General features: G+C 44.1%; 1 long non-coding RNA gene across 1 annotated transcript; it reads right to left on the minus strand.

Annotated features, from left to right (window-relative positions):
- Positions 1–201: 201 nt before the first annotated feature.
- LOC138491799 (uncharacterized) lies at positions 202–11,404 on the minus strand. Its single transcript, XR_011276086.1, has 5 exons — positions 11,309–11,404; positions 10,954–11,040; positions 4,233–4,389; positions 3,918–4,120; positions 202–3,591 (listed from the first exon to the last, which is right to left on the minus strand). It is a non-coding gene; the product is annotated as an uncharacterized lncRNA (long non-coding RNA).
- Positions 11,405–13,158: the final 1,754 nt, after the last annotated feature.

A 13,158-nucleotide genomic window follows, 5' to 3' on the forward strand; every position in this document is an offset into this window, starting at 1 on the left:
CTTCCTTCATGGCAGCTCTCACGCTGTTGGTCAGCCATCCATCACACAGCCTGCACACTTCAATGGGATGGGTACCAGGCATCAGGATTTCCTTCCTCTTCTTTCTCCTTCTCCACCAAAAGAATCCTCATCGCCACTTGTAGTATCTGGGTTCACATACATATACAGAAAGTAGGAAGGACTCTGGAAGCCGGTAGGTACAAATAGAAGTAGGCTTTATTGAATTAAAAGGATGGATAAGAAAGGAGGTGGGAGCTAAGGTAAATACTGAGTTCATCTCCCAGCTTGTGTGTCCCAACCGTCATTCCCAGAACCTTGAGGGACCATATGGTTCCAGGCCAGCCAGCTAACATTATATGGCTTGCATTGTGTACACCAATGCAAGCCCAATGCTACAGTGTGGTATATAAATCCCGGTAATATAAAGGTAATCAAGACAATAGGTTCCAAACAAATTCTCTTATTTTTGCATACAGGTTTATGTTCTCCTTCCTAAAATAACCCTCTCCATAATGTAAGCCAATAGACACATTCTCCCGCTTTCCGTCTTAAAATCTCCTTTTGGATTATCGCAAATGTAGGCATGTTACAATCCATATCCTGAACCATCTGTATCATTGTGTCCCAGACCCTGTGTTCATAGTACAAAACATTCCACACTCCCAGTTCTTAGCCCCATCATGCCACCTGCGCACAAGATTACGAACAACGAAACAGGACCTGGTTCACCACATATCTGTCTCGAGAGCTCGCAGTGTCTCTCTGCTTCTCGAAGTAACGTCCACCAAAACCTGGGGCATACTGTAGGTTAAAGGTAGCGTTGATGCAACAAATTGTGTTAAAGTATATATGTGCTACGTGGAACTTCACTTTTGTGATGATGACACGTTGCCAGGGCCGTTCCTCTAATGGAAATGAGTGCCTCTGCAATCTCAAAATTAACTGTAGCGGATTTTGAGAGGGCACCTCAATATAGTCTTGGCAGCTGAAAAACAGTGACCCTGGTTACACAGTGAGTAACGTGCATGAGTCGCGACTCAGTTGGAATAGGGGCCTGAGGTTTACAAAGAGCGTCTGACAGCTAGTAGAAGTAGCCTCAGTGCTAGAGGATGTTTTTGTGTTGATGCTATAAGATAAGTTGTGATTCTCTATGATGGCCAGCAGAGGGAGCATGAGAGGTTCTTAGGGCTGCAGGTGGTGGGGTCTGAGGGTTTCAAATACTTGCATTGGAGAATGTAATGGCTTCTAGGGTTTGCTCTGGTTGTCAAAGAGTGTCAGGGGGGGGTGCCCGTCTGAAGGGTTGTACAGTGGGAGTTCTGAGGATCAGTTTTGGCAACTAAAAGGATCTGCTAGCTTTTAGAACGTCGTTATGGGTTCCCGAGGGCTAACTGTGGGGATTCTGAGTGAGGCCAGGAACGTGGAGCACCTTTAGGGAAAGCTCTGTGATTGTGGGTCGTGTGAGAGCCAGCACAGTGAGAGAGTTCTGAGGGCTGGCAATTGCATGAAGTGTGACGGTTCCCTGGGGCATCTGGGAGCCTGTAAAGGTTATGGTCCGACGAAAGGACTTGCGGACTAGGACAGAGAATGCAAGGGTGTTGTGGTTGGCAGGCACATTGTGAGGTACTGGAGCTTTGGAGGCGATATGGTTCCCAGGCGTAATGTCTCCATAGAGGTGCAGGACTGAGTACAAAGAAAATAGAAATTAATTAAGTTTGCTTCTCGCTTGAGCAATATTTTACGACGTGCTGTGACAGCATACGCCAGTGCATGCCCAAGTGTCAGAAACGCTCATGTCCCTCTGCTGCAAAGGCTAGTCTGTCAGTGTACCATGGAGCAGAAGCACCTGTGGGACTGCCACGGGTGTTCCTCTTTCAATACACACACAGCTCCCACACTAAATGAGGATGTGGAGCCAGGGGTGCGATTACACTGGTCTTTAATCTTCGCCTTCTCGCCGTAACTAAGCCTATGCCCCACTTGTCATTTCCTGTTTCTCCTCCCATCTATAACCGCCCCTTACGGGGCAGCCACCCCGAGTCAAAAAGGAAGCTCTTCCTGGAATCATTCTGGAGTCATCCGGTGACTCCATCCTAGAGTCATCCATGGCTAGTTTAGGGAGATCATCCGAAACCATCCCGAAGTATGTGTATAGGCCAAAATATTTAAATGAGATGAATCTAGAGCTATCACAGAAACTACTCCACAATGAGTTCTAATGACTTCCAGTGATGATCTTTTATTACTCCAGGGTGACCCCATGACAACTTCAGGATGAGTTTGAAATGTTGAACCATTTTGGCAGACAACTTCAGGAGGAGTTATTTCATGTTGCTTCCAAACGATTTAGGAAAAAGGTTTTGATTCCGTGTGTGTAAGACGGGTGGAATTACTATAGGGCAAGTCTAGTTAGACTTATGGATAGTATACTAAAGGAATTTGCAGCCGTTACTTTCCATCTTTGCTAGAGCACTTAAATGTCATTAACGAAGTTCGCTGATTTAGTATACAAAACTACAAATCCAGCCCACAATGTCATGAACCAACCTGTAACCTCCCTTTCAGTTCTCACCTCTAGCTAACATGGCATCACGCCCAATACACTCCCACAATTACAAATCACTGCACTAAAATACACACTTTCAGTGACCTAAACAGAATCCATTAAAGCTCTACATGCATGACAGACTGCCAATCACTTCACCCAATATCACTATGAGCAGCTAGCAATTAGTTCAACCATTCACAACACCCAAGAAAACAATAGCTGACCCCACACCAACAGAAATCAATAGCACAAAACATGTACCATTTACAAGTTTGCCACCAACCTACAAATTCACCACACCAACTACATAGTTCTACACACAAGAGCACTTGCATCTTCAGTTTTACAGAGCAGCGTGTGCGCTACAATTACGTTGTTGATTAGTAGCAGGGGCTGACGTAGCAATAAACTCGGTTGTGGGGATGTTCCAATTCCATTGGGTTTTTTTTCTTCAAGACCGTAATCAGAATGATTGCACAGGTGTGTGGGAACGTGTAGGTGCCACTTCCCTGTCCAAACAGGCATGACCGTCATACTGTAACAAGGACACACTGTTGAGAAGACATGGTGATGGAGTCGAGCTTGTCAAATTAGATCTGTCCGAGAAAACATTTGTAGCACACAATTGACTGTTACTTTATAGTCCAATATTTTGTAGTTGTTGCACAGCTACATCTTTGGGAAATGCAACATTACACCGAGACATCTGCCGATTTAGTCTATCAATTGTCCAGGTGAAGTAAGAGGCAGGTTCTGAGGAAGGAATGAAGAACACTAGCCATCCCTGCCAAAAGACTTAGGTTTTCCAGCTTTTGTGAACAGCCCTTAATAAGTTTTGGAATAGCCAGTTTCCACCAATCAGCTTTTACAATATAATTCTCTTGTTTTTTTCACTGCATCTTCTTCTGGTAGTTCACTCCAGATTCCACCAGTAGCTGCTTTTACTCCTCTACCTTTCTTTTTGAAGCCTCCATTAATCACTCTGCATCACAATAGGTTTTCAATATTTCATCAAATGTTTTCTGTCTCTTAATACAGTTTCTTGGCTGCGGGTATGAAAAAGGCAAGTTGAAACTTCCTAATATGACTGCCAAAACAACATTTTGCATGAGATATACACTGGGGTAAGTGACTCCCCTTAAGGGCGATCCCTTACAGTCCCTGAGGGCATTCAACCCATAGCTCTTTGCCAATAACATAAGAGAAACCAGTAGACCATCTATACTTTGTTACTCTAGAGGAAAGAGATGCTGTAAAAGAGTGGTGGGCATTGTGCATCATTTGTGTGTGAAAAAGGGAATGCCTCCATATAGCGGCGTCAGGTGTACCCCCCAACAACAAATAGATGAACAAAAAAAAATACATTGCTTACCTGACTAGAAAAGCACAGCTGCCTCTTGAAATCCTTTTCTTTGTGTATTTTTTCTTCTACTTTCAAGACCCTCTATCATCCATTCACAATTAACTTCACCGGGAATTGCCATAGGCTCAAATTCACCATCCTTTTCAAATACACAGTGAATTGTCGGAATCAAGGGAAAGCACATTAAAGAGCGCCATGATTTGAGTTATTGCCTAAAAGAAGAAATAACAAATAAAAGTAAATTTAGTATGCTCCAAGTATTTGTGAATCAGTTCTGTACCCAAAACCATCAATTTATAGTGGGCTTGCTATGGATGTTCCTACCTGATGTGTCCCGATTTGTGAGTGAAGCGTCTCTTGGTGCTTGGTAACTTCCTCCAAGACTTCACCCATTGTGGCTTTAACTAGTTGCATCTGCTCGCTAGTAAAATTAGTGGAGAGGCAATCCATTCTTAAATGCAGAGCTCTTGCACCTAAAATGCTGCAGTCATAAGACAAGCACCTGTTCAGTTTCTTAAATGTAACTATCAACCATAGAGAGTCCCAGCTTGCAGACAGCAACATGTACAGGAAATGATAGGGACCAGAAATAGGAGGGTATGCAGGGACATGACCAAAGCGATCTTTACTAGGGGGACCAAAAAGTAAATATTACACCTTAGCAGGAAGGCCTTTGCTAATATGAGCCAGGCACCAACCTCCAGAAGGGTCAGAAGTCTCCCCCGCCCCATAAGCATTGCTACTGTGCCATAAATTATGCATTGCAGCTGAACTAGTGCAGCGCTCATAGCAGTGGAAAAATCCTGCAAAAAACTAAAACCAAGTCATGGGTAAATTTTGCAGAAGCATGGTTTCTCACACATGCATCACAGCCCAAAATATGTAGATAACGTATTACTTAGAGGGTCGGCTGCACCTATCCGAGGAAGGCATGGACCTATTTGTGTGGAACAGTGTGGGGGCACAGGAGCTGCAACACCATTTAAGCCAAAGGGACCAGCCAGTAGGAGCATGTATCCCCTACTTGGCAACAGTTTGAAAGCGATTAGCCTTATCAGTAGACAGTCATTGTGTGGAACTGGGAAGGAGTGCCCCACCCACGAAAAGGGGGCCTCTGTATGCTGAACAGCTAGGGTGCCTTAAGTCAGTGGCCTTCAAACTGGGTGAACTGAAGGATGCCCTGTGGTGGGTTGGCTTGAAGGATTATGGTGACTGTTTTGAATAGAAAATAGCATTTGTGGTGAGGGGCAGAAACTATATTTTACTCAAGGGGGGGGGACTCAGGATAAAAAGGCTTGAAGACCACTGCCTTAAGGGAATAAATTGACATCCCACTTTCAAAAAGCAAAACAATTAACAGCATTCCTTTCACAGAGTTCAGAAAACTCCCGCTACCACGCCAGTCCTCTGATACACAAGGCTGCTGAAAAATCTGAAAAAGCAAGAACATAGCTCCAAGCTCCACAACATCTAATGAGAATTAACTAGTCCCATCATTAGAGGGATAAAATAAATTTAAAAAAGCCTTCACCCCAGATCAAAAAGATATTTCCAAAGGTAATGACAGCGATCACTAGCCCTTGCAAGCAATCAATAAGTTTACAGGCAAACTGTCTTCAATTAACTGCTGATGTGAAGTGGTTGGCAAAAAAAAACTGCAGTGAAGGGGCAATAAAATCCTACAACTAGCATGACTAGCATGCAGTAATCCTGAGACTTACATTTGTATATATTAAATCATGTAGCAATTTCCGCCAAAGTGTTGAACAAACTAAACGTAGATGGAGTAGAGCACGGGTCATGGGGGGGGGGAATTAGAACACTGTCCCCCGCGCATAAAGGCTGGCACAACTAGCCCTACTGTGAACCAAGAAAAAGACAGGGGTAAACAAACACTTAAAATAAATAAAAGCTCTGCCTCACGGGTATAGCATTCATAACTTCCAACAGTGAAAAAATAATATTAAAAAAGGATTACAATACAGAATGACAGTCTTTAAATGCCAGACAGTTGACCTTGAACTTAACAGAGAACCTGACCTGTACACTTTTCACATTACACAAATCTCATACTGTAAACAATCTTCCCCAGCTTGAACCGGGGTGGGCGCCCAGGGGGTCGAGACGCTCCTTTAATGCAAATTTAGTTGCTGGACAATTAATGGATGCCACTTTATTTTTTTTGGCTGGTGTTCAATGGCTTAAGTGGTGAAAGCAATGATCAGGTTGCAAGCATTGTTAAGAGAAATAGGGGGCTGGGGGTGGGGAGAGGAGTAGCCCATCTGTCCACTGTGGTAAGAGGAGCCATTTTCTCTCCCTTCTTAATGAGAGCTTGGATGGCCAATTTCTGCAACCATTCTCTGTGCGCAGAATTGCAATAGCAAATCTAATTGGAGCTTTTGTAAAGTGAAGCCCAAAGCAGGAACGCAGGAATCAAAGAACGCATTGATCACAGCATTTCAACCATCCCCAGCCTGAAACTACACCTGGCGGCATGTGCAGCACACCCCGTACCACACAGCAGCTCAAACAGTCTGCCACACACTAACTTAGCAAGCCTTCATGCCAGCCAAACAAAACTTTGGCACTTGGGACCCTGCTTCAGAATTTAGCAATATTAAAGATGCTGCAAAAGTAACACACGCTTCCCACGAGCTACACATCAACAATCCCCACACATGGGAAATCTATGCCAGCGGGTGTCTGTGCACTGGCAATCAGCTGTCTGGGCAACTTATTGAGAATTATAAGCGCTGTGCTCTTTATATACAATAGACATTCTCACAGGGGCTATGCAACAAGACGACCAATTCAAATCTTAGTATCGCTAGTCCCATTCAACTCTTTCCTTCACAGTAAAGCATTGGAATGATTTTGCTCGTACACACTGAAGGTGTGGGCATGTGTTTGAGTTGTATATGCGCCGTACCGTACACATAGCAACGTCGCACACAAGGGCACAGCAAGCACGTGGATAATGGACCACTTTAAAAAGCAACCAGGGCTTTTGCAAAGGTTTGTTTAGTACATAAAGCTTTTGCTGTTCAAGCCCACACGTGCACTGTCCCCTAGGGCTGGGAAGGGTCTAAATGCTCTTCCAACCTAGCAATCAATTGTTAACATATAGCGGTGCCAGCAGGATAGCAAGTAGGTTTTTGCCTTTTAACACAATTTCTTGATGAGATAGTCACTCTACAGTGGTAATCTTAACATTTTTGTTGACCCAAAGCCCACCTAAGAAAAAAAAAAAAAAAAAAAAAAAAAGGTACCCGGCTTGGGCCCCCTATAGACATGGACTCCAAAATGTTTATCGGTTGCAAATGGTTATTGTTCGCTGGTGTAAAATGGTGCCCCAAATGAAGGTGTTGGTGCCAAAGACCAAATTCTCTCAAGATCACTGCTTTCAATAACTCAAAATAGATTAGGGGGCAAATATTTGTAAATACAGCATTCAGAATGTTTTACTACAGAGGACTTGACTAAAAGCAGTGTTGCATATTTATTTCCTACAGTAACGTTTGACATGTAACAATTTGTTTCTTAAGTACAACAACTTGATTACAATCAATACAGCCACTTACAAGTTGGACAGTGGCATAGTGGAGAACTAGTGTGAAGGGTGGGCCCGTCTTTCAGCAGCCAGCCTGTCACTATTGGGTTAAATTATTGCAATAGCCAACCACATGTTTTTAGTCTTTAGTGCTGAGAATACAATCTCACAAAAGGTACGAGGGGATGAAAGGTAACAGTACATTTGGATAGAGTTAGAAACTCTACATTTTGCAAAAAAATCCACCCAAAGAATTTTTTGAATTGACTCTCTAGAAGGCGGTCACTTTGAAGCTCCATTAGTTTCTCCTGGAGGTGTATTGGGAGGTGGGCCCCTGCGTCTGCTAGGAAAGGCTGAACCACTCAGTCATTGATGCTACAATTGTTGTCTGGAAAGTACTTTTGAGACTGGTTCTGTATTGGTTTCCCATTAGTTCAGCAACACATGAAAGATCATACTCCGTCTCCTCAAGAGCATCTGCTACTAATGGAAACGTATCGGAATGCAGACATCAACCCTCCTCCTGCAAAGCTCCAGCTTCTTCTTGAATTTTTGTGTTCATAGCCAATGATGTGGTTTCTTTTCTGCGCTTTGCCGGGAGAGGTTTAGAAAATGTAGCTTTACAAAGAGGTCGCTATAGTAAGCTAACAGTCCAAGCCAGTGTGAATCACAGAGGCTCTTCTTTCGTCTGGTCTAAACCCAGGAGAAATTGTCTCCCTTTGTTGCGATTTAAAACCTTTCCCCCTGGAGAGCCACCAGACCTCTGTGTGAAACTGTAAAGTAGTTGGCGGGAGACAGTAATGGTTGTGTAATTCTCTTTTATTGCGGCGTTCACTCTTGGCACATCATAAATCAACGTAAAACAGATTAGATTCCTTGGGGTTTCCCAGCTAACTTAATTCCACTCGCAGTGCGATGATATGTCCGACCGTTATTTCTACATACCAGTTCGTAGACGAACAAATGCCAGAATACTCAAAATAAAGGTTCATGCGGCTGCTGGCTTTCGCTCCTTTAAGCCAATCTCAAACAAAGAAAAACACACCGGTGCCAGTCGTCACATTTCGTATTGCCTTCCCTCAGTAAGACGTCCTACTCCGCCAGACTGGGGTCTTGGTGCTCGCCTATTCCGCTTCTCACTAAAATGCCCAACGATATTCTTCTCCGGTTTCACTCCATTCAGGCGCTGCGTCGTCAGCCATGCTCCGCTCCTGCAAAGAGAGACCCCATCTGAATACTTTAGCTTGGGTTATAACCCCTGCTCTGCTCCTCCCCTCCAATTAACCCCTGCCCGTCCCAGCAACCATTTTCCCACACCTGCAAATGGTTTTCCTCCACCCTCTCGGTGAGCCTGCCCTGTGTTACAACGTGACTTTGTTTTTCTCTGTGAGGGCTTGACATGGCTTTCAGTCTACATTGTTTTCTCTCCCTTCCGATCTCTTTGCCCCCTCCTTGATGCTGTATCTCGTGTGGTGATCTGGGACATGTAGTCTGCCCATGGGTTGGTTCTTCTCGGCATACTGGCCCTGGACGGGTGGTTACAGTCGGTTCATGCGCCTTCTCCTTTCCGAAGGCTAACAGCTGAGTCTCTGGCTGGCCCGCTGATTTAACCCTCTCCTGCCTGGTCTGGCTCGTAAACCCATCATTCCTCACGGGGTTTCGAGCGGCTGCCACAGCTTCCATCTCACAGAAATAACAAAGTATCATGTTCAGCTCCCATTTCTGCACATGTGGCAAAGACGGGCTCTTGTGCAGTGCACCTTAATAAAATGTACAATTTTACAACAGAAGTCAGCAGGCCTGAGAATCCATTCATCATATTGCGCACAGGCAAAGCGTGTGTCCACAATATATATGGAGCTACTGCCAACATTTTTGCTTTTAACCCAGCTCTAGCACCACACATTGAAGAAGCACGATCCATGAAAATACCAACACACTGCAGTTGCTCTGCCCTGAATTAGTTTACAAAATATTTCTCCGATATTTCTTTTCCACGGCAGTACCTCACAAAAGTAATCGAATGTACTTCTTTTGAAATGTCAGTGGCCTCATCCAACTGTAGGGCAAACTGACTGTTTCAAGTGCGATATCAATTCTGTACTGTTATCAGAGGACAGGTCAAAGATGCGGCTGAAAATTATGGTGTCAGACACAGGGGTACTTTTGCATTTCTCGGCTGCACCGTCACCAAGCATTACCCGGTTGACAGCGAGAATTGTTGGCAGAATTACTTTCTCAGCATCTGTAAAGGGCTTTTTGTTTTTGCCCAGATAATGTGGAAAGAAGCTTTCAAAGCGTTTGCAGGTACTGAGGCCACATTTTTACCAGTGTCCTTTTGTGTACCTTGCAGCTGCCGTACAAACAAATCCAGGGTCTTTGTAGCTAAATCGGCAAGTTTTGTTTCCAAATGCTGGCTTAATTGTGTTGGCTTCATGCTTGCTAATGTAGCGCCACAAACCACACACTGCAGCTTAACTTGTTCAGCAACTGCGATCCATGTGAACCCAAAGTCCAAATAAGAGACATATTTCTGTGTTTTTCCATTTCTTTTGTCTGTTTCCACCTCGCCTTCTGCTTTTCATGAGATTCCTACCATCTTCGGGTACTAGGAAACAAGCCAGTTCTATGTGATATTTCTGCATTTTAAAGCCCGAACACAAAAAAGACTGATATTTTTCTGACGTTTTGTATTGGCTTTAAAATGCGGCAATATCACATACTGCCCCACTCCTTCCCCACCCGCTCATTAACTCGTTAATCAGGGGGGGGGGGCGGTTAAACCCTGAACCCCCAATTTCCTCACCAACACCCCCAATCAACACACGCACCCTACCCACATACACACAGTCCAAAACTACCTTTGCCTCCTGCAACGGCTCTGCTGGGGCGTACAGCACCTGTCAGCCCCTCCGCTTACTTGCGTGCAGCAGGGGTTTGACAAGCATGATAGTTCGATTTAGAAAGGCCGCTCTCTGAGGTCATGGAGCAGTCTTTCTAAAACGACCCCCCACCCCAATCGGTACAGTGAAAAAGATCTTTTCACTCAGTATCAACGATCCATCTAAAAAAGGAGCCTGAATCTGTGAACATTGCAAACCCCCACTTTAAGTCACGTTAGTTTTTTAAAAGCATTTAAAGTTTTCAAAAATTAAAAATGCTTTAAAAGATTTCAAATTGCAAACACCACATGCAAAGATTGACAACAAACCACATGAAAAGGCTGGGGAAAATATTATTTTTTTAAAAAGTCCCCAAAAGAAACCATGTGAACAGCTTGGGGGGAAATAAACTCACCACATTGATACAAGTCTCAGAAGACTCCCTAATCAGATCGTGAAGTTCTAGCTCTAATTTTTTTTTATTTTAAGTGCCGTCCTGGACTAGACCACAGATGGCAGCGAAAACCACACCTGGATGCACATTGCTAAGGGCAGATATAAACATTCAGCACTTCTACTCAACCAATGGTACATAGGGAAAAGAAATCCTTACCTGCCTGCGTAATTGGGTCAAGTGCTTCACTGGATTTTTCTTGCTGGGGTACAGGTGGTTAGGCTGACACAGGCGCTTGGAGCGATGCTGATGCAATGAAAACAAACAGTTAGCCAAGGCTGCATGGGTCAACCGGAGACTTTAAAATTAAGATTAGATGAGCAGGGGTTAAAACACACTCTTGGGTGTTAGGCATCAGCTAGTAACCAGGACATAACGCTGGGAAACCAGGAGAGAGTACACAGTTTTGAAATCCCCGACTGTGACTCCTAACTATACGTTTAGAATAGTCCCACCATCACTCACAGCAGAATGCAGTAGTTTAAAAAAAATAAAAAAAATAAGGCATTCTTACCATCGGCAAATCCTACTACAGATGTCAGGATTCTTTATGGTGCCATTGCTGCTGGGGACTTTGTTTCGAAGATAGAGCCAACTTGTGTTCCTGCAATTGAAAAAGTACAATAAAAAAAAAAAAAAAGAAATTGACTGTACCAATATTTGCGCACTACACTCTGCCAGTCGGCACACATCCTTCCCCGCACACAAAAGGGACCTAGGGTGCAGGGTCCTACCAAGAAATCTCCAAACTTCCCTATAGGCCAGTCCACCCCAGCTGGCAGAGAGAACAGAACAGTCGGAGCACATAACTGAAAACATGACTCAGTCACAGAGACAAAAAAATAACAGCGAGAGAAAGAGCATCAGCTTGTTATATTTTACCCTTTCAATTCCCTGCCTAGAATAGTTGAGAAGTCCAGCCTGTTGGCATTCCAATCATTCATCTACATATCTTACATAGATCTTAACTCACCGAGCTAAATTTCTGAAACATCGGCTAATAGCCATGTAGCATTTACTGCAGTTTGGTGACAGCGCTAATGTAGCAGCCGACTGCCGTGGCTGCCATGGCAGACACGAGGGCCCCTGGCTTCTCTGCAACATATAGAACCCAATGCGAGTGAAGGCCTGGCACCGACAGCAGGACGATATACATGAATTCCACTTCAAATCACTTCTATGGCAGCGGTGTACCCAAAGCACTGTTGGTAATGGAGTGATTTTAGAATATGCTTATGAATACAAGAAATACCATCTGCGCCACTATACAGTTAGGTCCATTCTGAGCACGTTATAAATTCCTCAAAATCAAATTTTAGTACATCAAGGGATGCATAGACTCGCTCTATAGTAGATGGCTACCGGGGCAGCTCAGCAGGTTGGCAGAACGTTGCTGAGATGTTATATGGAAAATATAATTATGTGTATTGAAATATTGTTGTTTCTTTTAATATGTTTAAGGTTGAATTTAACCAAAACATGACTGTTTGCATATAGTTATAAAAAAGAAGCGCTATAAAATGTGTTTGGCCGTGGGATAGGTTGGGCAACGGTATTTCTGCCTTTGTAGTGAAAACCAAAAGTTAGCACCCACGAACCCAGTAATTTCGCAATAACTGCTGTCAGCACAATGGAAGCATTTATTTGTGACTAACCAGTTTCATAAACATAACATCTTTATTAATATAATCTGTGATAAAACACAAAGCAAGGGGCACACAAATTACTGAGTATTGGTGTGGTGCTCAGACAAAAAAAAAAAAAAAAACACAATCATCTCAAAGAAAACCAGTGAGCGCAAGTTTCAGCAGCGTTTTTGAGTTTAAAAATTACTTTTGTCACCATGAACGTGTAAAATGCACATTTCAACAAAAATAAGGTGTCCAGCATGTAGAATGCCTGCTTTCAACAGAGAACCCCCTCTCTCTCCCACCACAGTGATGTTCACGGCCCATTGATTTCCGTGGTGTCCCTTTCAGGACAGAAGAAAACAAACGGGATGAGCAAACAGAGGCAGGAAATGTGCGAGTGATGGCTGGGGAAAGGAGCACTGCGTAGATTAGGTCACTGAGCCTCCAGTTTCCCACTGCAAAGCTGGGGGGCTTGGTAAAGCCTGGTTGTCGCTGAGGCAGGCGGAGACCCGAGATCTGGCCAGACATCTGGTGCCAGATCTCTGACCCAGCCAGAGCCGTCCCATGGATCAGAGGATTGATAAGGCAGAGGGGCAGGCAAGACAGGGGGCCCGGTGTTGTATGATATCTGGTTACCCCATGGCAGATTGCCAGAGCCCAGCAATCTGCCGTGGGGGATATTATACAACACTGGCAATGCATGCTTCCGTCCCTGCACGCCTTCTCTCCCCTG

This window comes from Ambystoma mexicanum, chromosome 10 (assembly GCF_040938575.1).
Source record: "Ambystoma mexicanum isolate Mex_15411 chromosome 10, UKY_AmexF1_1, whole genome shotgun sequence".
Classification (NCBI taxonomy): Eukaryota; Metazoa; Chordata; class Amphibia; order Caudata; family Ambystomatidae; genus Ambystoma; species Ambystoma mexicanum.